The following is a 22875-nucleotide window of genomic DNA, read 5'->3' as shown; positions in this document are numbered from 1 at the left end:
TTCTTGTACCATGGTGCAAGGGTGCCTGCGCCAGCCCAGGGGGAAGCACAGAGACACAACATATTGTTGTAAATATGTTGCATCCCTATGCTTTGAAAGTGACTCAGTGCGGCGCAGCCAAATGGCTTGTGGAATGCACTGACTCAATTTCATTGTAAATCTGCCCCTATGTTTTTTTTAGTTCAAGGTGTGCAAATGTGAGAAGGTTGTTTCTACGCAACAACATGAAGTTTTTTTTTTAATCAAGTTCAGCCTGTGTGAACTTTATCACCATTTGGAGAAAGCGTTTGCAAAACTTCGGCTAAAAGTAAGGAAATTTATTTTGACTGAGTATTGTCTTTGTTCATATAGCTTTTTTTGCGAAAAGACTCTACCACAAGCGAAATTGGAAATTCGACAAAGTTTGTGAACTGTGCAACCTGTTCAAAATGTGGTTAGTGAACTTCGCCTAACTTCGAGTGAGAAGTTTAAAATTGCTCCTCCCTCCCAGTTCTAATTTGATCGAATGTAAAAATAACACCTAAACTTCTACAAATTAGGACTTGGTAAAAATGAGCAGGCCAAAGACTATTTATGTGACTAATATGCTTCTTTTAGTACTGTTTGTAAATATGTGCTCTGCAAATTGGGAAATTCTCCACTGTTCATGTGCAGTTTGGGTAAATTAACTTCACAAACATTCTGCCCTTGTTGTTTGTAGCCAAGTCCGTTACCAGCGTCCTGCGGAGCTCTTCAGACCCCTACCTGCCTTCACGGACCCGCCCGCCCGTCTCCCGCAGCCTGACCGCTCTGATTCCAGCTAGTGCGGGGCTGCTGAGAGGAGACCGGCGAGGGGCGTACTACATCCCCCAGAAGCCCTTGCTGGGGTCCGTGTCACCGGGGAGCGCCAGGCGGCGCATTTAAAGCGCATCAGACCCATCTCGCGGGACGCCGGGCGAAGCCCGGGCCAAGGGCGGGCCTGTTTTAGCCCGTTCAAGACCGAGCGAGGCCGGGCTGGGCCACCCCCCTTGGCCCTGAGATCTTGTCTACACGCCTACCATCCAAGGTACTTTTGCCATCTTTTCATTGTCACCTTATTTTTTACGAGACTTGAAGTCAACCATCCCTCCCCATTATGACCAGGGGATCTAGAAGCAAGACGGCCAAGAAGACTGCTTTACTAACTGGGCCCCTTGACCAGTTTATTACCAGAACTAATGAGGCCATTAATCTAAGTATCTCTTTATTGGAACGGAGGGTATCTCAGGATCTGGCCATTGCTAGGAGATCCTCTCTGGGCCCCCTAGCACAAGTACAATCGCCACTTCAGTTGACTACATCGATCCCGGTCCTTTTGCAACCTAATGCTATCGCTGAGATCCATTCTATCCCAAACATGGTCGACCTGTCAGCTACGAACATCATCTCTGACTTCGATTCCACGGGAAATCTCGAGAACTCCCCAGATCTAGAGTTATTGATATCCCAAGATCCTTGCCCTGAGATCCAGTCAACGGGGGCTAAGGAAGGAGCGGTCCCCAAACAGGTCACCGACTTAAAGAAAGGCAATTCTATGATTTACCAATCTGTTAATACTAATAATAAGGGGGCAAACATTATTCCATCACAGGTCGCCCCGACTGAGACAAACGTGTCATCTACTAACTTATTGGAACACATAACTAATTTAGCGCCTATGGCTAAAGTAGGGGGTGTTTGTACTTTGAGTGATAATAATTCCCTGCTCTTAGCAAATATTAGGGATTTACTCCACCATGTGTTGAAACCCTTAGAACTGAGTATCATGGCGATAGAAAAACAACTTGCCATCCTTACTCAGAAGCCATCGACTCAGCTCAGCCTGGCCCAAGCGAAACCTGGAGCGGGTATACCTATCCCCTCTGGACCAGGTGCCCTAGGGGTGCACCTGGCTAGTGGAGCACTGGGTTCCATGTCATCTATTACTCAGCCCACCCTAACCAAGTGTAAAAAGCCAGAAACTTCATCGTCAACCGCCCCTGGGAGTGTGCGCTTGACTGAAACTACGGCGACCCCTTCTTCTCAGTCTACTGTTGCCCAGTCGATTCCCTCCTCCCAGCCCACTGTTACTCAGCCCAACCAGCCTGCCACAACAAGGGTCTCTCTCATATCTCCAATAAAAGGCCTATTACCCCATTGTTGCCCCAGCAATCATCACTGACTCGACCTGAGGAGGGTAAGAGGGGTCCCAGACCTAAGCGCCCAATTCACTTATCCCCAGAAATGTCCCCCTTTACCATCATTCTCACAGGGGTTCCTGAGCTATCTACAAATAAAGATGAGCCACCCTGGTCTCTTTGGAACAAGGTCTTACAGTGGCTCACAATGAACAGGTCCCTCCATCCTCCCTATAATAGTCGTATTTCAGCAGTACGACGAGTCCCGTGGATTGGGGATGAACCAAAAAATATACAGGGAGACTGTATTATAGTGACTTGTGATGATCCAGACATGGTGGATTATATTTGTTCCTGGCCCGCATTGGCCAAGAAGGGGGGGATTGATACATATCGCCTCTCCTCTTTTTACCCGTATGAACGTAGCCAGCAGAATACGCCAGTATCCAATTGGGTTCATCCCCCTGAGCGTCAGCAATCGACTATACCAAACTGGGCACAACTTCCTGAGCGTCCGCCCCCGATAGTTCCAACCTGGGTCCAATCATTTGAGCGCCAGCACTCGACAGTTCCAAACTGGGCGCAACCACATGAGCGTCAGCCCCCTCTAGCCCCAAACTGGGTGCAACCTCCCGTGCGCCAAAACCAGCCAGTACCCAACTGGACGCAACCATCTGAGCGCATGTGGAACAACATAGGTTCTTGGTACCCACAGAAGAATAGGAGTAGAGAGTGGGCTCAGCGGCCATGGCACCCTAATAGTGACCATCCTTCTGCGGGGGGTGGCGGGGTATCCCTGTTAGTAACAGATTTGATTGTCTGGAAATGGTCGATTGACCTTTGGCCACCTCTGATAGGGATAATCTTGCCCAGGGGGATCGGGGGACAGATGTAATGATTGACAGTATTTTTGTCCCCAATCAAGTAATTTGTATTTCCCCAGTTTTACATATTGACACAAATCCTACTTCAAACCTAGTAGGTACCCAAATTCCAAGCAGAACTAATGATGTAGAAGTAACTCTTATAGTACCTCACCAGGAGCTATCTGAAGTGCCTATGGGTGATAAGCCGCTTGTCTCTGATATACCGTTCGCCCCACCCCGAGATAGGGCTGCTTATACAGTAGCCGTACCGACGGGGATACATTTTGTTACCTGGAATATAGCAGGTATTACAGGTAAATTGAACACCCCATTTTGGGAGGAATTTATCGGGGCCGGGTACGACATAATCTGTCTTCAAGAGACATGGTGCCAAGATCCTATTCACGTTGAGGGCTATACTTCCTACTGCCTTACTGCATCAAATTCTCCATCAGGTCGAGCCAAGGGCGGCCTACTGATGCTAATTTCTAATAAGTTGACTAACTTTAATATCAAAAGTTACTCTCTAATTGAACCACATAGTCAGGTGCTACGGTTAGAGGCCAGTAAATTCAGAGATCTAATCATCATTAACTTTTATATTAACATCTTTGATGCTTCCAGGGGAAATATTTTATTTCCCCTGGAGGCCGTTCTCGAAGATGTATTGGCATCTTCACGTAGAGTGGCGACCATTCTGTGGGCAAGCGATTTTAACACCCAGCCATGCCCTCTTGCACCAGGTAACCCATGTGGTTTTGGGAGAGAGTCGGGGGTTAATGGGGCAGCAGACAGAGTAGAATCTCTTCATTTCCCACATTGCAACTATGGTAATCTTTTAAATAATATGTTGGTCAAATTCGATTTAGATTTGCTTAGTTGCAATAAAAATAAGTTTAACCATACTTGCCCTACTTTTACAGGCAGGCATGCTAATTCTAACATTGATCACATTTTATTGTCAAATTCCAGCGAATTCAACAACTTGATGGTTAGGGAAGAACCCCTTAGTGACCATAATAGCATCTTTTTAACGCTACTGGGTTGGGGATTTAAACCATCCAATATAGAATTCTGTTCTACTGATATTGCCCCCACGAGACCGAACGGACCAAGAATCAAATGGCCCGGAATTGACCCTGTGTTAAAACTTAAGGAGGTCGTGGTAAAATGTAGGAACGAGATTTCCTATTGCCTGGAAGAAACTACTAACCCAGCTACCTTGTTGACAAGCTACACGACGATAAACCTAGCTATAGAAGCTGTCTTCACTAAGAAGCAGTCTAAAACCAGAGTAGCTAGGCTGGGATGGTTTGATAAATCATGCACACTGTCCTTACGTGAACTCAAAAAGGCTCTGTGTCTTAAACCACGCGACCCTAATAATATCCAAACTCTGCGTGTCAAATATAAGAAGGCCCTTTCCAAAAGGAAAAAGGCTCTGCAAGAAGAAGCCTGGGCCAATCTTCACCGAGCAGCGGAAACCCAAAACAGTAAACTTTATTGGGAGACCATAAATAGTCCTTTTTTAAATACTGATGGGACTCCGGAATTGACATCGTATGTAGCATGCAATGCCTGGATTGATCATTTTTCTAATATTTTTAACCCGAAAGGAAAGCCCCTAGAAACCTCGGACCTGGAGGTCTCAGCCTGGTTGCCTCTACCACTGGGAATCAACCTGGAGGAGGTTTACGAAGGCCTGTCCAATAGTAAAGGAGGCAAAGCCCCTGGCCCCGATGGAGTCCCTATAGATCTTCTTAAATCTGAAATGAATCTGTGGGCACCCATTCTGGTCAGGGTCTTTAATGCTGCAGCTGAGGGATGTCCACCACCATCTTGGGGCCAGTCGGTCATCATTCCTATATTTAAGAAAGGCAGTAAATCGGAGGCAGGTAATTATCGCCCCATCTCCTTACTTGATGCTTCAGTAAAGGTGATGAGCCGAATTATGCTGCAGAGGCTGGAAACCTGGGCAACTGAAAAGGAAATTTTAACTAGGGTCCAATATGGTTTTAGGAAAGGCATGGGGACACTAGAACAGTGTGTAAACTTAGATCTCTTAATTAATAAATACACTAAAGTTAAAGAAGGGAACCTGTTTTTATGTTTTGCGGACTTGAGTAGTGCGTTCGACCTAGTTGATCATAGTATACTATGGCAGGTCCTGATAGATGCTGGAGCTCCAGCGGAGATTGTTCATTTTTTGGCCAGGCTATACGAGAGACTGTCATGTAAGGTGCGCTATGGATCCCTAGGTGAATGTACCCCTTTCTTCAAAGTTTCAAGAGGCATCCGACAGGGTTGTGTTCTGGCACCCCTTTTATTTTCTCTTTTTATCAACCAAATTGATTTTATATTGTGTCAGACCCCTGCCGATGCACCATTGATTGGAGGCAAACCGGTGCCAATTTTATTGTATGCGGATGACGCCGTATTACTATCCTGCACACAGATTGGCCTACAGCGCCTCATTGATAGATTTATGACATTTATAGAGAGTAGGAAGCTACTTGTAAATAAATCTAAAACTTTTGCAATGTCCTGCGGGATGAAAGCCAAGAAACCTAATCCCACCTTCTTTATTGATAAGGACAAAATGTCAATAGTTAAAACGTTTTGCTATTTAGGAATCACCTTTGCCAATAACGGGTCATGGCAACCCGAGTTTGATAATATCAGTCTAAAAACGAAAAGATCCTCTAACAGCATCTTTAGATTCTCATGCAAACTTGGGGTGAGGAGCATTAAAGATATGATGACCATCTATAATGTAAAATGTGTGTCCTCAGCCCTATATGGAGCGGGGGTTTGGGGTCATTGTGTTGGACCAAATGTACAGAAAGATGAAAATAAATTCCTTAGGAAATTGTTATGTGTACCACCCTCAGCATCAGTGGATCTGATCCATGAAGAAGTGGGAATAGAATTTATTTCGGATCTGGCAGCATTACGTCCTTTGCTGCTCTGGCGTTCTATTTGGGCCAAGCCGGAAACCGGATTCACCCAGGAGATAATCCTTGACTGCCTCAGACTGGATCATATTACACGAATATCCTGGCTTAAGTATATATATCATTGGTTTCTCCTCCTCTTTCAGTTCGACACTTTTCTTGACCCCAAATCCGTGGTATTAATCCCAAAAAAGGTCATCAAACAAAGGTTTCTAAGCTATAAAAAAGAAGGTCGTGCAAAGGTGTCTGGAAAGCTGCAAACTGTGATGTTTTATCGGGATCTTAATTTACCTATTGGTTTCCAACCTTATCTTTCTGATGTCACTCGTAATTCCCACCGGTTTGTTTTAACTCGCCTACGATTGGGTATCGTTCACCACCTTGTTGCATTCCCTACAATGAATTCTAGATCCGCTTTAGCATGCCCCTGTGACAATGTCTCTCGCCAGAGCTGTTGTCATTTCTTATTGTTTTGTAAATTTTATTACTTTTTTAGGGTTACATATCTAAAACCCATCTTTTTAAGATTCAAAGTTCGCTCTACAAAGAATGCTTTACATTTGCTTAGTTCCCTAGAGAACCTGGATATTTGCTTCTTTGTAGCGACATATATATTAAAATGTACAGCTGCCAGGAAAGCCATAATTTTATGAGTTTTATGACATCCCGGACTATGTCCCGTTCCATTATGGCTCCCTGTCTGTACATTTTATTAGATATACAGCTGCCAGGATAACCATAGTTTTACGATATCACGGATTGCGTTTTGTCCTATTAGGTTTCCTGTCTGTATACCTATTTACTTATTTATTTATTTATGTATAATTATCGTATGAACAATGTATATTATATGTTCTTTTTAAATCTGGTCAATCAGCTTTTGTACTGTATATATTCAAGTTTGGTCTTATCGTGCTCCTAGAATTCCCCGCTTACTATGCATTTGATGGTTCTCTTCTGACTGTTTTAATTGACATGTCCTGATTGTTATATTTGTATGTGTTCTGCTTGTATGATTTGTGTCACAAATCGAATAAAGCTTTTGATTTGATTTGAACTTCACAAACAGAGTACAAACAATACAGATGCATTTTGTGATAGCACGGAACTTTCCTAATACGTTGATGGTAAAAGTATAAAGTACATTAAAAAGACAACAGCAAGTGTATAAAAAAATGTGACCTGTGCATACAACGGACCCATTGTGAGACACAGCATGAGGGTCTGGAGAAACTGATATGGGCGCAGATGTAATTTAGAACTGGAGTAAATCTATCAGGTTTCTGGCTTTCAGCAGCCCTATCTTAGGGAAAAGTGTTATCAGAAAATGAGTTTGGAGGGTAGAGTTATGGGGGTTGGCATTGGGAATATTTAGGGTGCTCACAAAGTTGTGGCTTTGTGGTATTCACAAACATTTGCCAGCTATTTTTCAAACTCTTATTGCACACCAGTTTGGAGTTGTAATAAATATGGAGTAAGTCTGAAATTAAAGAGGGAAAGCATCCCAAAAAATGGTGGGGCCTATTTATCATTGTGTTGTGCTGCCCTTGAACCACGCAAGGGGGTGCAAGAGCGACACATCAACAAAGTCAGATTTATTAAGCCATGTGTGGCCCTTCATGGCTCCTGGAGTAACGCAAGGCAGCGTAAATCACTGCCTTACGCTACTCTGCCCCAGGAAGGAGTTCCATGGGAAAAGCATGGGTGTTCCCACGCATCCACCCATGGCTTTTGGCGCATTCCCAAATTTTCCAATACTAGTAAACCTGGGAATGCGTCAAAATGTTACACCTTCCTAGGGGAGGCACATGGAGAAATATCTTTATTTGTCCACGTTTCCTCATTCTGCAGCACCCTTAGAAACAGGAAAAGGCCTCTAAGGATTGTTTTTGTGCAGGAAGGTGCTCCTCCCTGCACAAAAACAATCCTGCCTGCAACGCAAGCACTCTTACACCATGCATTGGAGCAGGGCAGCACATTGTGCACCAGAGCAAGGAACGAACAGGAATGCGCTGTATCATGCTAAATATGGCTCATTCCTGCCCTTTCCCTTTCAGTGCAGCGCAAGGTGGCTTGCTGCGCTGCTGCATGAAATAATGATGAATCTGCTGCAGGTCTTTTTTTCCTAAGCTAAATCTGCAGGCTTTTCCCTTGTGGCACATCTACAGGAGTAAAAGATGGACAGAAAACTAATCAGGAGAGCTATGATTTACATGGATTTTTAAATGTGCTCCTAGACATTTTTCATTCCTGAAAAACCGTGGCTTCGACAGAAGTTATAGGTGTATATTTACTATGCGTGAATTAATTATTATGGGGCTTATTTACAAGCTCCTTGCGCCACCAGTACACCACTTTCCCCATTTCAAAGTGACGCGCCAGCGACGCAAGGGCTTGTAAATAAGTCCCTATGTTTTTTAATAATCCTTCACTGTATAAAATGAAATATGTAAATGTTCACCTTTGCGGTGGAGACGGTGAGATGATGAACGAATGCAGTTTCAAAAAACAGATTGTGGAAATATTTAAATGTGAAAAATAATGTATTCCACAATAAAAATGTATATTTTAGTGCTCTGATTTCCAGAAAACGCCTACAATTCAACCCAGAAATAGCATTTGTGGTTTTAAAACAAATATAAATAAAGAGAATCTCTCCAGGTAGCTCGCTAGTCAAACATGAAGGTGGTAACACCCTAAATCATGTCAAAGGGATGGATGGGCCACAAGAGAGAACCTTTATTCAAGTTCCAGGGTGTATGAGCTGTGCCGTGTACAAGGCGCTGGGATTTTCCTATACTGTGTCTGGATATAGTGCTTGTAAGCAGACATGTAGGCTACCCTGCTGCCGCATCACCCCTCCGCCCCATAACATCAAGCACAGTGGGAAATAACCGGAAGTTAATGATAGTACTGCTACAGGAAGCCAAGACTGTCTCCTGGTAAGCAGGGCGCTAAGAAAAACTTTATTCCTAAGGAGCCATTAATCAAACACCGGAAATCCTCCCTCATTTTCCACCAACTAGGAATCAAGAGCAGTCCAGGACAAATGTTCCCTTAATGCGAATTGTCTGCTTATTTGGGGATTCCCCAGCTATCATAGTGAGCTGTTATTTTCAATTCAAGCTCTTTAAACCTGGATAAAGACCACGCCAGATATTACTATCCAGTCAATTCAAGAGAAAGAAAAGACATCGGTGAGGAATATATTCGATTACAAAGGTAATTAATAAAACGGGAGACATTACTTGGCATCTGTCGTGTCCTAGTGTCCTGTCCTCTGTCCCTGCTTGTCAGGTCGCCACATCTCCCCCTTTGTTATAAACAAAATATTCATGATGTTCCTTTCCTGACCATTTCCGCCCCTTCAGTCCTTGACTGCATTTGCTTGTTGTGGTGATGACAAAAGAGAAAGAGAGAGAGAGAGAGAGAGAGAGAGAGAGAGAGAGAGAGAGAGAGAGAGAGATGTTTTGTCCGTCTCGTCGACCCTTCTCCCCAGTCTCTGCTTCCTACTTTTTTCTACATACTTTCTTTGTTTCCTTGCTCTCTTTCTTTGATTGTCCATATCTGTCATCAGCTTTGTTCCTGCTTTTCTGTTGTCCTCCGTCTGCTCTCAGTGCGCCGACCGCTCTTTTTCTTCGTCGTTGCTCTCCCCTTTTTGCCTTGTTTCTGTTCTTCCATGGTCCTCCTTCTGCTCCCTTTTTGTCAGTCTCTCGTCGTCTTTGTCGTTGTTCTCGGCCCTCTGTTTTGCTTCGCGTTCCTTTCTTTCTACCGCCGCCCTTTGTTGTATTTGTTCCTTCAATCACTCTTTTTTGTTCTCTTCCTCTTTCTTTGTTCCCTGAGTCTTCTCTTTGCTTGTTCTCAGCAGGTCTATTATTTTTGTTATATATCATCGTTATAAGGCCCATCGTTTTCGCTGTGCTGTTGCTCATCAGGCATGGCCCTGGGACATCGCCTTGTAGAACATGAATGTCTTCTCTTTTTATTGTGTCCTTGTATCTCAGTTCCTCTGTGAATTTTCCGCAGTTTGTTATTTCTTTCCTTGCCCCCCAGGTAAAAACCTTTACCTGGGACGCTCTCAGGGCCGGCTTTATTTCCATTCTCTCGTATTCCGATATACACATGACATTGCATGTTGCACCACTGTCCAGTATAAAGTCTGTTTCATGCGCTCCTACTCTTATCTTTGCTTGGTCCATCTTTCTTCTGGTGCTTCTGTCTGCTGGCTGTGTTGTCTCTCCTGCTTCTTCTTCCTCGCTCCGCTCGATGCGCACCTCCGACATGTGGTATAGTCTTTCCACTTTCACTTCTTCCTCTTCTTCGCCTGACCCTCGTGATGAACTTCTCCTTTCATTGTTGATGTATCTGACATGTCTTGCTGTCGATTCCTGTTGTCTTCCCGTTCTCCCCTTGTCGTCTCCTCTGAATTGTGCGCCTTGGCACATGCTGGCGTAGTGATTTCTTCCACCACATCTTCTGCATGTCTGGCCAAATGCTGGGCATGGACCTCGGTGTGGAAATTCCATTCCACACTTGTAGCATGTTCCTTCAGGTCGTCTCCTCTCTTTTTGTTCCCTCCGGTCATTCTTCCATCGGTCTGTGCGATATCTGTTTGTCGTAAAGTGTGCGTTTTCTACTTCAACGCTTTTCCCTCTTTCCATTTCTTTGGCATGTTCTGTTGCTCTCGCCTCTGCTCTTGCTAGGGACAGGATGTTCTCCAATGAGGTCGGTTCCTTTAGTATTCTTGCTCTGAATCCGGTGTCACGACAGCCCTCTATGATCCATAGTCTTATTGCTTGCTCGTTATCAAATTTGTCAAACTCACAATGCGTTACCAACTTTCTTAGCCTTGTTGCGAAGTCGTCTAGTGTTTCGCCGACTTGTTGACAGGCAATGGTAAAAGTATATCGTTCAAAATCAATGTTGCGCTGTGGGTCGAATTTGGCTGTTAGACATTTCTTTAGTTGGTCATATGTTTTTGTTTCCTCTGTAGGCAGTGTCACCAGGAGTTCTTCAACGTCAACCCCTGCTAGGTTCAACAGTAATCCTCGTTTCTTTCCATCTGCTACATCTGTATCATCTACATATCTTTCAAATCGTCTGATCCATTTCTCCCACCTTATTCCTGTTTGTGGCTCCGACAAGTTGAAAGGTAGGTGTGTCCTGTATTGCGCGCTGGGTTTTGGATCTGCCATTCTTTCCTTCTTCCTTTTATTTGTACTCTTTCTTTTCTTTCCTTTTTCTTCTTCTTCTTCTGTTCTTTATTTTATTTTCTTGGCTTCTTTATTTATTTTTTTTCTGCCTTTTCTTTATTTGGCCTCTTCTGGGCTTTCTTGGTCCTTTTTCTTTGTGTTATTTTTTTTTGTCTTTTCTTTATTTGGCCTCTTCTGGGCTTTTTGGTCCTTTTTCCTTGTCTTATTTCTTCTGCCTTTTTTTTTTTTTTTTCTTTATGTCTCCTTGTTTTATTTCTTTGTCTTCTCCTTTTCTTATTTTCTTTCTTTTCTTTTCTTTCCTTTTTCTTCTTATATATATGTATCTGTAGTATTTTTTGGCACTTATTTCTGCCTTTATTTTCACTTTCAGTGCCCTTAATTCTTGTGTGCGCTTTCTTTAGTCTCTTTTTCACCTTTATTTCCTTTATTTCTCTTGTTTTCTATTTTTCGTGCTGTGCCTGACTCTTTAAAATGGCCGCCGCCGTTTCCTTCAATCTGATTGGCTCCTGCGCCTGCTCTTAAGATGGCCGCCGGTGTTCTCGCGAGGCTTCGCGTCCAATCAACGCGATGCCTGACTCCAAAATGGCCGCCGTCTTTTTCTTCGTGGTGATTGGTTCTCACGCCTGGTTTGGAAATGGCCGCCGAGACTCTCGCGAGAGCTCGCGCCAATTCCCTTTTACTTCGCGCTTTCTGCTACACAGCGCTTACCGGAGTCAGCGGTCTTCGTCTCCCCATCAGTCGGGGTGGGCTCCCGCGTTGAAGGCACTTCCTCTTCTTTCCTCACGACGCGATCCAGGGTACGCTCCTGAATCGAAATCTCGAATGGGCACACGTCGATCCCACCCTCGTCGCCAGTTGTCGTGTCCTCGTTGTGGGCACCACACAGGACAATGATCCACAGGACACAGGTTGGTATAATTACGTTTCTTTATTGTTATCTTAGTTGCAGCTGGTCGTATCCACGTCCGTCCCCTTGGTCGCCCTGGTCTGCTCTGGTCCTTTCCTGTCCCCTGACCGGATGTCGTGTCTGGTGACCTGGTCACCTCCCTCATGACCCACAGGGTCCTAGTGTCCTGTCCTCTGTCCCTGCTTGTCAGGTCGCCACAGCATCTAGCTCATCAGGAATTACTACAACGTGAGTATCATTACATCACATGGTCATTACATCGCAGTAAACTTCCATAATTGATTGCAAGCCCCATCTCGTTTTCTGTATCCCCTTTTCTATATATGTATATTTAAACATATATATTTATATATTTAGAGATGTAAATTTATATATATATAGAGAGTATGTATTTTAACACCCGTATGACCCCATTATTTTTCTTTTTGAGAATCGATTTTTGCATTCTTAACTGATCTACGCTTTCATTTTGTAATTATATTGCAGGGGATTACATTATAGCTTTGTATGTTTATAATTTATGTAAACATGTTTTATTTTATATGCACTATTCCTTATTGTTAAACTATTTTATTTTTTAAGTAGCTTTATCTTTTTAAACTGCGCCTATTTTAATTTACAATTTAAATTAATCTTATTTAATTTATTTGTTGTAATTAATGCAGTGTTCTTACTCATTTGTGTGTGTATATCTATCTATCTATCTATCTATCTATCTATCTATCTATCTATCTATCTATCTATCTATCTATCTATCTATCTATCTATCTATCTATCTATCTATCTATCCATCTACCTATTTCATATTGCTTGTAATTATATGTATACTTACCAGCAATGTAATGACTCCTGAGATGTATGACTCCTGATGTAGAAGTTACTTTCTAGTATTGTAGACGTTTTGCTTCAATGTTTAGGCATGCGTGTACATATTACTGAGCAACAGTTAATAACCTTTTAACTTGAGTGGTCCCCCAATGAATCACTAGTCGATGCAGGAAACCTTAGTAAGTTCTATGATTTAAAACTCAAAACACTGCACTAAACACATATAAATCAAGCAGATAAGCAAATTATGGAAACTAAATAATTCACAAACAAAGAAATACATGAAAATCGAAACATTGATGATAGGAAAGTCAGAGCCTTTCAAAATCTAGTTTTATTTCTAAAATATAAACCGATATGCTAAACTCTATCATACCACATTGTATTTTTTGCACTTAGGGTATGCTCTCTTTTTGCCAGTGCCTACCATTGCTGCTTCAATAGTGACTACTAATATTCCATGTTAGATTCTGTTTGCTATAATGGCGTTGCTCCCACAAATCAAGATCATTCCAATTTAGGGCACGATTATGATGTTGGACGGACAATGTCCCTTTCCGACAGCCTTTACATGGAGGTGCGACCGCCACAGAGAGACTGTTGGACAGGGATTTTGGTAAGCCCAAGCAGGGCCCCCATCAACCCATGGCCTCTGCTATGGGACCAGGGGGCACTCATGGTGCCCCACGAAACATCCATACACACTGTGCCAGGCACTACATGGTGCCTGGCACATGCTGCAGGGATGTTTTCAACATGCCTTTTACCATTGAGGCTTGTGCTGCGGCCCTTTTCTGGGGTGCAGCAAGCCTCAATACTAAAAGGCTTGTTTCTGACCGCCTACAAGGTGGTCGAATCATAATTTGAAAGTTCAGGACCGCCGCCTACGTGTCGGGCAGTCACGGTCCGTAAACGATGTCGGTCAGGCGCTTTTCCGACCGGCATCGTAATGAGTCCCTTAATTTTTAAATATTAATTTCAAATTCTTCATATAAAGTCCCAACTATAATGCATCAGCATAATCAAGACATGAGCGAACACTGTCTGAAGGATGCTGTAGTGAGTGTTCTGTGGCAGGAAGGATAAGCACATCCTTACCACTTTGAGACTGAAGAAGCAAGGCAACAATATTCTCTCCACCTATGGATTAAAGGATCATTCCTTTCTCATCAAGCAGGTCTCCTAGACGTTATACTGTCCCAGTAGGAATAGGACAGTAATCGAAGGCATCCACTAGGCAGATGAATGACCAAACCAACTGGAGTTTGATAATAATAATAAAAATCAATACAAATATAATATCATGTTGTTAATAACCATAATGATTTTATGATTATAATTATTACTGTTATTATTTTAATAATATCAATATTAATAATACCAATACCACTACTACTAATCATTATTATTATAGTACTTGTTTTTAGTATTATTGTTAACATGACATATTTTAGCAGGGGGCTTTGCTCATGTGGTCTTTTGTTTCATTAAGACTTCCTGTAAACTTGTTTCCACATCTTAAATTATCTTTGGCTGACAAAATCCTGGTGTCTTAAATGCATTAGCCACTGCCGCCTTGCATCTTCTCTGTCCTATATCTTGCACCTCTTAGACAGCAATGGCATCCTTACGGCTGGCAATGGTTCTGAACCTCTCAGGACCACTGATGCCCGAAACATCCTCAGTCTCCACGTCTGGCTGGTGCCACATGCACAGTGGTATGAAGTGCCCAACTTAAGTGAGGGAAATACTCTTACTAACCCATCTGACTACCTGCCTTGCCCACATCAGTCTTTAGTTACCATCTCCAAAGGCTCATGGGCGTCCGCAGAAATTTTTCCAGGGGGGGGGCAACATTTTTACTTCATCACCATCCTCCGACATGATTGAGCACAAGTTTTAAATAAACAAATAAAAAAATCTAATAAAACAAAGAGCTTAAATAAACAAAGAAACCCATGGGGTGGGAGAAAAATCATGTGAGGCTTCACAGCAACCACAATGAAACAGAGGAAAAAACAAACAAGCATTGGCATAGCCAATAGGTCTCGCCTTTGGGACCTTATAAGTGTTTAGCCATGCAACACTTGAAGTTGTTGCACCAAGGATATTGTACTAGACAACTAAACACTTATAAGGTCCCAAAGGGGAGACCTATTGGCTATGTCAATGCTGTTTTTTAAAAAAAAAAATGACAAACAGTGCTATATGGCTCCGGCTGCCACTTAGTCAACCACATCCCACGTGGATGCTGCAGCCATCTTTGAATGGTTTTAAAGCCAATTCAAAAGCTGTCACCAGTGTATGTGAATCCCTATCTCAACTGTGAGACTGCTCTCCTGCTTCCCAATTCTGTTAAATACAAATGATGTAAAAAGAACATCCCTTTCTGAGCTGCATGGCTCATCCTACCCACGTTTCATGCGCAGATTTGAAATACTGATGGTTTGGGCTTCCCGGAATTCAACTGGTTGAGAGGTAGACAGGTGTAGAGAGGTAGAGAGAGGTAGAGAGAGAGGTGTAGAGAGGTAGAGAGACAGAGGTAGAGAGAAGTAGAGAGAGAGGTAGAGAGAGAGAGGTAGAGAGAGAGAGGTAGAGAGGTAGAAAGAGGTAGAAAGAGGTAGAGGTAGGGAGAGAGGGAGAGGTAGAGAGAGAGGTAGAGGTGTAAAGGCAGAGAGAGAGGTATAGAGATAGAGGGAGAGGTAGAGAGAGAGAGGTAGAGAGAGAGAGGTAGAGAGAGAGAGAGAGAGAGGTAGAGGGAGGGAGAGAGAGAGGTAGAGGTAGAGGTAGAGAGGTAGAGGTAGAGAGAGAGTGGGAGAGGTAGAGAGGGTGAGAGAGGTAAAGAGATAAAGAGGTAGAGAGAGAGGTAGAGAGAGAGAGGTAGAGAGAGAGGTAGAGAGAGAGAGGTAGAGAGAGAGGTAGAGAGAAAGGTAGAGAGAGTGGTAGAGATGGGTAGAGAGGGGTAGAGAGGGGTAGAGTGAGAGGTAGAGAGAGGTAGAGAGAGAGGTAGAGAGAGAGCGGTAGAGGTAGAGGTAGGGAGAGAGAGAGAGGTAGAGAGGTAGAGTGAGAGGTAGAGGTAGAGAGAGAAAGAGGGGTAGAGAGAGAGAGAGGTAGAGAGAGAGGTAGAGAGAGAGAGAGAGAGAGCAGTAGAGAGAGAGAGAGGTAGAGAGACGTACAGGTAGAGCGAGAGAGAGAGTGGTAGAGAGAGAGAGAGAGGTAGAGAGAGAGAGAGAGGTAGAGTAATAGAGGTAGAGAGAGAGGTAGAGTGAGAGAGAGGTAGAGAGGTAGAGGTAGGGGGAGAGGGAGAGAGAGGTAGAGGGGGAGAGGGAGAGAGGTAGAGGTAGAGAGAGAGAGGTAGAGAGAGAGGTAGAGAGAAAGGTAGAGAGAGTGGTAGAGATGGGTAGAGAGGGGTAGAGAGGGGTAGAGTGAGAGGTAGAGAGAGGTAGAGAGAGAGGTAGAGAGAGAGCGGTAGAGGTAGAGGTAGGGAGAGAGAGAGAGGTAGAGAGGTAGAGTGAGAGGTAGAGGTAGAGAGAGAAAGAGGGGTAGAGAGAGAGAGAGGTAGAGAGAGAGGTAGAGAGAGAGAGAGAGAGAGCAGTAGAGAGAGAGAGAGGTAGAGAGACGTACAGGTAGAGCGAGAGAGAGAGTGGTAGAGAGAGAGAGAGAGGTAGAGAGAGAGAGAGAGGTAGAGTAATAGAGGTAGAGAGAGAGGTAGAGTGAGAGAGAGGTAGAGAGGTAGAGGTAGGGGGAGAGGGAGAGAGAGGTAGAGGGGGAGAGGGAGAGAGGTAGAGGTAGAGGTAGAGAGAGAGGGCCCGATTCACAGAATGAATTTAAGACTAAATCCTAAACTTACTACTATTTGGTATTCACAGAATGCACTTACTACTTTCGGGATTCACAGAGTGAACTTACTACTTTCGGGATTCACAGAATAAACTTACTACTTTCGGTATTCACAGAATAGATTTAGGACTACTAACTTTAAGTCCAAAATCGGGGAGTAAATTCCGGCCCGGAGGCGGAGCTTCCGGCTTGGGGGCAGAGCTTCCGGCCCGGAGGCGGAGCTTCCGGCCCGGAGTCGGAGCTTGCGGCCCGGCGTTGGAGATTTCAGCATGGCAAAAATCCCCACCTCCGAGCCGGAAGCTCCGCCTCCAAGCCGCAAGCTCCGCCTCTGGGTCGTAAGCTCCGCCCCCAAGCCGGAAGCTCCGCCTCCGGGCCGGAATTTACTCCCCGATTTCGGACTTAGAGTTAGTAGTCTTAAATCTATTCTGTGAATAACAAAAGTAGTAAGTTTATTCTGTGAATCCCGAAAGTAGTAAGTTCACTCTGTGAATCCCGAAAGTAGTAAGTGCATTCTGTGAATACCAAATAGTAGTAAGTTTAGGATTTAGTCTTAAGTTCATTCTGTGAATCGGGCCCTGAGAGGTAGAGAGGTAGAGAGCGAGAGAGAGAGGTAGAGAGAGAGGTTGAGAGAGAGAGAGGTAGAGTGTAGAAAGAGGTAGAAAGAGGTAGAGGTACAGGTACAGGTAGGGAGAGAGGGAGAGAGGGAGAGGTAGAGAGAGAGGTAGAGGTGTAAAGGTAGAGAGAGAGGTATAGAGATAGAGGGAGAGGTAGAGAGAGAGAGAGAGGGGTAGAGTTTGAAAGGTAGAGGTAGAGAGAGAGAGTGGGAGAGATAGAGAGGGTGAGAGAGGTAAAGAGATAAAGAGGTAGAGAGAGAGATAGAGAGAGGTAGAGAGAGAGAGAGAGGAAGGAAGAGAGGCAGAGAGAGAGGTAGAGAGGTAGAGAGAGAGAGGTAGAGAGAGAGAGGTATAGAGAGAGAGAGGAAGGGAGAGAGGTAGAGAGTGAGGTAGAGAGAGAGGTAGAGATGGGTAGAGAAGGGTAGAGAGGGGTAGAGTGAGAGGTAGAGAGAGGGAGAGAGAGAGGTAGAGAGAGAGAGGTAGAGGTAGAGGTAGGGAGAGAGAGAGAGAGAGGGGTAGAGAGGTAGAGAGAGAGGTAGAGGTAGAGAGAGAAAGAGGGGGAGAGAGAGAGAGAGGTAGAGAGAGAGGTAGAGAGAGAGAGAGAGAGAGAGAGAGAGAGAGAGAGAGAGACGTACAGGTAGAGCGAGAGAGAGAGAGATTGGTAGAGAGAGAGAGAGAGAGGTAGAGTAATAGAGGTAGAGAGAGAGGTAGAGAGAGAGAGAGGTAGAGAGGTAGAGGTAGAAAGAGACGTACAGGTAGAGAGAGAGAGAGAGAGTGGTAGAGAGAGAGAGAGGTAGAGAGAGAGAGGTAGAGTAATAGAGGTAGAGAGAGAGGTAGAGAGAGAGAGAGAGGTAGAGAGGTAGAGGTAGGGAGAGAGAGAGAGAGAGGTAGAGGGGGAGAGGGAGAGAGGTAGAGGTAGAGAGGTAGAGAGAGAGTGGTAGAGGGAGAGGGAGAGAGAGAGAGGTAGAGAGAGAGGTAGAGAGAGAGAGAGGTAGAGAGGGAGAGGAAGAGGGAGAGGGAGAGAGAGGTAGAGTGGGAGAGGGAGAGAGGTAGAGGTAGAGGTAGAGAGAGAGAGGTAGAGAGCGAGCGAGAGAGAGAGGTAGAGAGAGAGGTAGAGAGAGAGAGAAGTAGAGATGTAGAAAGAGGTAGAAAGAGGTAGAGGTACAGGTAGGGAGAGAGGGAGAGAGGGAGAGGTAGAGAGAGAGGTAGAGGTGTAAAGGTAGAGAGAGAGGTATAGAGATAGAGGGAGAGGTAGAGAGAGAGAGAGAGGGGTAGAGGTTGAAAGGTAGAGGTAGAGAGAGAGTGGGAGAGATAGAGAGGGTGAGAGAGGTAAAGAGATAAAGAGGTAGAGAGAGAGATAGAGAGAGGTAGAGAGAGAGAGAGGAAGGAAGAGAGGCAGAGAGAGAGGTAGAGAGGTAGAGAGAGAGAGGTAGAGAGAGAGAGGTATAGAGAGAGAGAGGAAGGGAGAGAGGTAGAGAGTGAGGTAGAGAGAGAGGTAGAGATGGGTAGAGAAGGGTAGAGAGGGGTAGAGTGAGAGGTAGAGAGAGGGAGAGAGAGAGGTAGAGAGAGAGAAGTAGAGGTAGAGGTAGGGAGAGAGAGAGAGGGGTAGAGAGGTAGAGAGAGAGGTAGAGGTAGAGAGAGAAAGAGGGGTAGAGAGAGAGAGAGGTAGAGAGAGAGGTAGAGAGAGAGAGAGAGGGAGAGAGAGAGAGAGAGAGAGAGAGAGACGTACAGGTAGAGCGAGAGAGAGAGAGAGATTGGTAGAGAGAGAGAGAGAGAGGTAGAGTAATAGAGGTAGAGAGAGAGGTAGAGAGAGAGAGAGGTACAGAGGTAGAGGTAGAGAGAGACGTACAGGTAGAGAGAGAGAGAGAGAGTGGTAGAGAGAGAGAGAGAGAGGTAGAGAGAGAGAGAGGTAGAGTAATAGAGGTAGAGAGAGAGGTAGAGAGAGAGAGAGAGAGGTAGAGAGGTAGAGGTAGGGAGAGAGAGAGAGAGAGGTAGAGGGGGAGAGGGAGAGAGGTAGAGGTAGAGAGGTAGAGAGAGAGTGGTAGAGGGAGAGGGAGAGAGAGAGAGGTAGAGAGAGAGGTAGAGAGAGAGAGGTAGAGAGGGAGAGGAAGAGGTAGAGGAAGAGAGAGAGGTAGAGAGAGAGAGGTAGAGGTAGAGTGGTAGGGAGGTAGAGAGAGAGAGAGGTGGAGAGAGAGAGGTAGAGTGAGAGGTAGAGAGAGAGGTAGAGAGAGAGGTAGAGAGAGAGGTAGAGAGAGAGAGGTAGAGAGAGAGAGAGAGATAGCGAGAGGTAGAGAGGTGTAGAGAGGTAGTTAGAGGTAGAGGTAAAGAGAGACAGAGAGAGAGACGTAGAGAGAGAGGTATAGAGGTAGAGAGAGAGGTAGAGAGGTAGAGAGAGAGGTAGAGAGAGAGGTAGAGGTAGAGAGGTAGTGGTAGAGAGGTAGAGAGAGAAAGAGGTGGAGAGAAAGAGGTAGAGAGAGAGGTAGAGAGAGAGGTAGAGAGGGAGAGGTAGAGAGAGAGAGAGGTAGAGAGAGAGAGGTAGAGAGAGAGAGAGGTAGAGAGAGAGGTAGAGGTAGAGAGAGAGAGAGAGAGAGAGAGAGAGATAGCGAGAGGTAGAGAGGTGTAGAGAGAGAGGTAGAGGTAAAGAGAGACATAGAGAGAGAGAGATAGAGAGAGAGAGGTAGAGAGAGAGAGGTAGAGAGAGAGAGGTAGAGAGGTAGAGAGGTAGATTGGAGATCCTAGCATTTCCAGAGCATTAAAGGCACTACTCATTTGTAACGTCATTCCTTTCACAGTACATAACTAGGGCCCTCAAATACAAAAGGATGTTGTGGTCATAAAGCTTACAATTTGCAGCTACTGCAAAACCCCTTTTTAGAGTTGTGTATAACCTTCATGATTGACAAAAGGGGTTCTGTATCTTACTTCATATTGGAATTTGGAGGGACAGTGGAAAGGGTGCTATCTTCAAATTGCAATTTACAATGACATATATCAATGGTTTTCAAACGCAATGTCAGTCGCAAACCGTTGATCTGATACCAACACTGAGCTGCAGTTGGTACATGATTCAGAAAAGAAAAGTTGGGACAGTGGGACAGCTTTCCCTTCGTGAATCATGTCAGGCGACAGTGAGTATAGACAGTGGTCCAGGGGCTACACTCGATACTGCAATGAACATGAGGGACTGCCCCTTTGGAGCTCAAGGCGTAAACTCTTTAATCCATCTCATATGCAGACCCTTCTGTAATACCAGTGCTTATGGTGCAAACAGGCATATCGTGTGTGGTGCAGACACTTCTGTTCAGTTTTAACTCTTTTTCAGTTGTCAACAAAATATTTTAATTCATATTTTGGTTTCCATTGTTAACTGTTTTTTAATATATCCATTATTTTATTTTATTTTAGAAATAATGGATATATTAAAAAACGTATAACAACAGTTAACAATGGAAACAAAAATATGAATTAAAACTGATTATTACCATGGAAAAGAAATTGATGAAACTTTAATGTTCGCTGAAAAGTGCACACATCCATCGGAACAGAAGTGTCTGCACCACACACGATAGGGTATACGAAAGGGCACCTAAAGAGTAGGTACCAGGATGTAGTAGCACCAACAAAAGAAAGGAATATAGCTTGAGTACGAATAAATCACGAGTGCACAGAAGGACTTTCCTAATTGATCTCGCAAAAAACAGGCAGACACACCCATTGCATCTCTGGGCGAATTGTGTAATTCGGTGCTGGCGTTAATGAGGCTTTGATGATTTTCACCCCTTCCTAGGGCCCCTGGCTGCAGCTCCACTCTTCCTTAGCTTGAAAAATGTGCCCCCCCCCCCGAAATTTGACTCTAGGTGCGCCTCTGCTTCAAGCTGTGGGAGCAGCCAGGCCTGGACCTTCTCTCTTGCCCATCAGCAGGACCGTCATTGCATGCACTTTCTCACGCTTTTAAAAGTGACGGCCCTGCAGACAAACACCACTGTGGGGGCTGTCAATAGTGTTCCAGGGGGGGGCAAGTGCCCCCCCCTTGCCCTTCCCTGCGGACGCCCATGCAAAGGCTCATTCTCGGCCTCCTGACCTCCAGAACAGAGGCCGTCTTGTTTCTGCGCCCTTCCTGCTGTTTCCACACATTAACCCCTTGCTCCTGGTTGGCATTCGCAAAACGATGGAAAATCCTCAGTAACGTTACACAGTGGCGGCTCCTCGAAGGTGTGCTGTGGGGCGGTGAGGCGGGGTAAAACGAATTACATTGCATGCGCTGCATTACCATTTGGGGTTGCAGCACGCGCAATGTAATTCGTTTTATTCATTGATTTACTTAACTCTGTTCACCCATATGCTGGAGTTTACTACCCCCCCACTCTGCCCCTCCTACACCCCGCCCCACCGCCGCGCAGCACTCCCTCGAGGGACCACCACTGAAGCAGTAGCAGACTGTAGGCATAACATCAGCTCCTCCTGTGGCTTTGCACCCCATTCTGGCGATTGTGGAGACGTCCAGGCTGCTAAAAAGGACTTCACATGTGAGGGTTATCAGGGTTGCCAATGAGAATGTAGGGGGTGCCCAAAAGGTTCCAGCTACGTATGTATTCTCAAACATCCCCAAACTAGAATTGCGCACTAACCCTGGCTGTAGGAAAGCTGAGGTAAGTAAACCAATAGAAAGGGAAACTGACCCAAACACATTTCCTGTCCCTACTGCCAGATATGTGGATTGTCCACTTGCAGATGGTTCATAACCGGCGCAAGGTACAGTATACGAAGACATTCATCAGTTCAGATAGATTTTCAAATTTATGAATCTCAGAATATGTGTAATTCCTCAGAGCTGTAGTTGCACGCTTCCCATGAGTAAATTAATGTTTTCTTTTTTTTTAATCAAGCATTTTATAACCTGTCAAACTATTTCTTCATTGTCTTTATTTAGGCTTCCTACTTGTAGATGGGAACGATAAATTGTTGCAGAAAGCATTAAAAAAAAAAGATAGCGTAGAAATGTTTAAATGTGCGAAGTAGGCTATGCCACCGAAAAAGTGTATATTTTCGTGTTTCCAGTAAACACATACTATCCAATGAGAAAATTGCATTAGTGGGTTTGAAAACAAATATAAATAAACAGAACCTCTGAAGGTAAACCATTGGTCAAACATGAAAGCGGTAACACCCTAAATCTTGTGAGAAGGGTGTGCCAGCAACAGAGAAACTTTGTTGAAACTCCAGGCTGTATGAGCCATGCTGTGTAGATGGTGCAGAGATTTTTCTGCATTCTGTTGAGATATGGGGGTATATGTACAATAGAGCAGCAATATCCTACTTGGCTTAACGCCGCGCTCCGCCACTTCTGAAACGCAGGGCTGCACCTTATTTACAACAATATGGTGCAGCCCTGCATTTCCTCCTGGGCTGGCACTACATTTAGCTGCTTAGTGCCAACGCAGGCACCTTCTGCGTTGCAGGGAAAGATTGCTTATGTGCAAGAAGGTCTCCCTTCCTGCACAAAAACAATCTTTAAATG

The sequence above is a fragment of the Lissotriton helveticus genome, chromosome 6 (genome assembly GCF_964261635.1).
Source record: "Lissotriton helveticus chromosome 6, aLisHel1.1, whole genome shotgun sequence".
NCBI lineage: Eukaryota > Metazoa > Chordata > Amphibia > Caudata > Salamandridae > Lissotriton > Lissotriton helveticus.
This window is presented reverse-complemented; position numbering follows the sequence as displayed.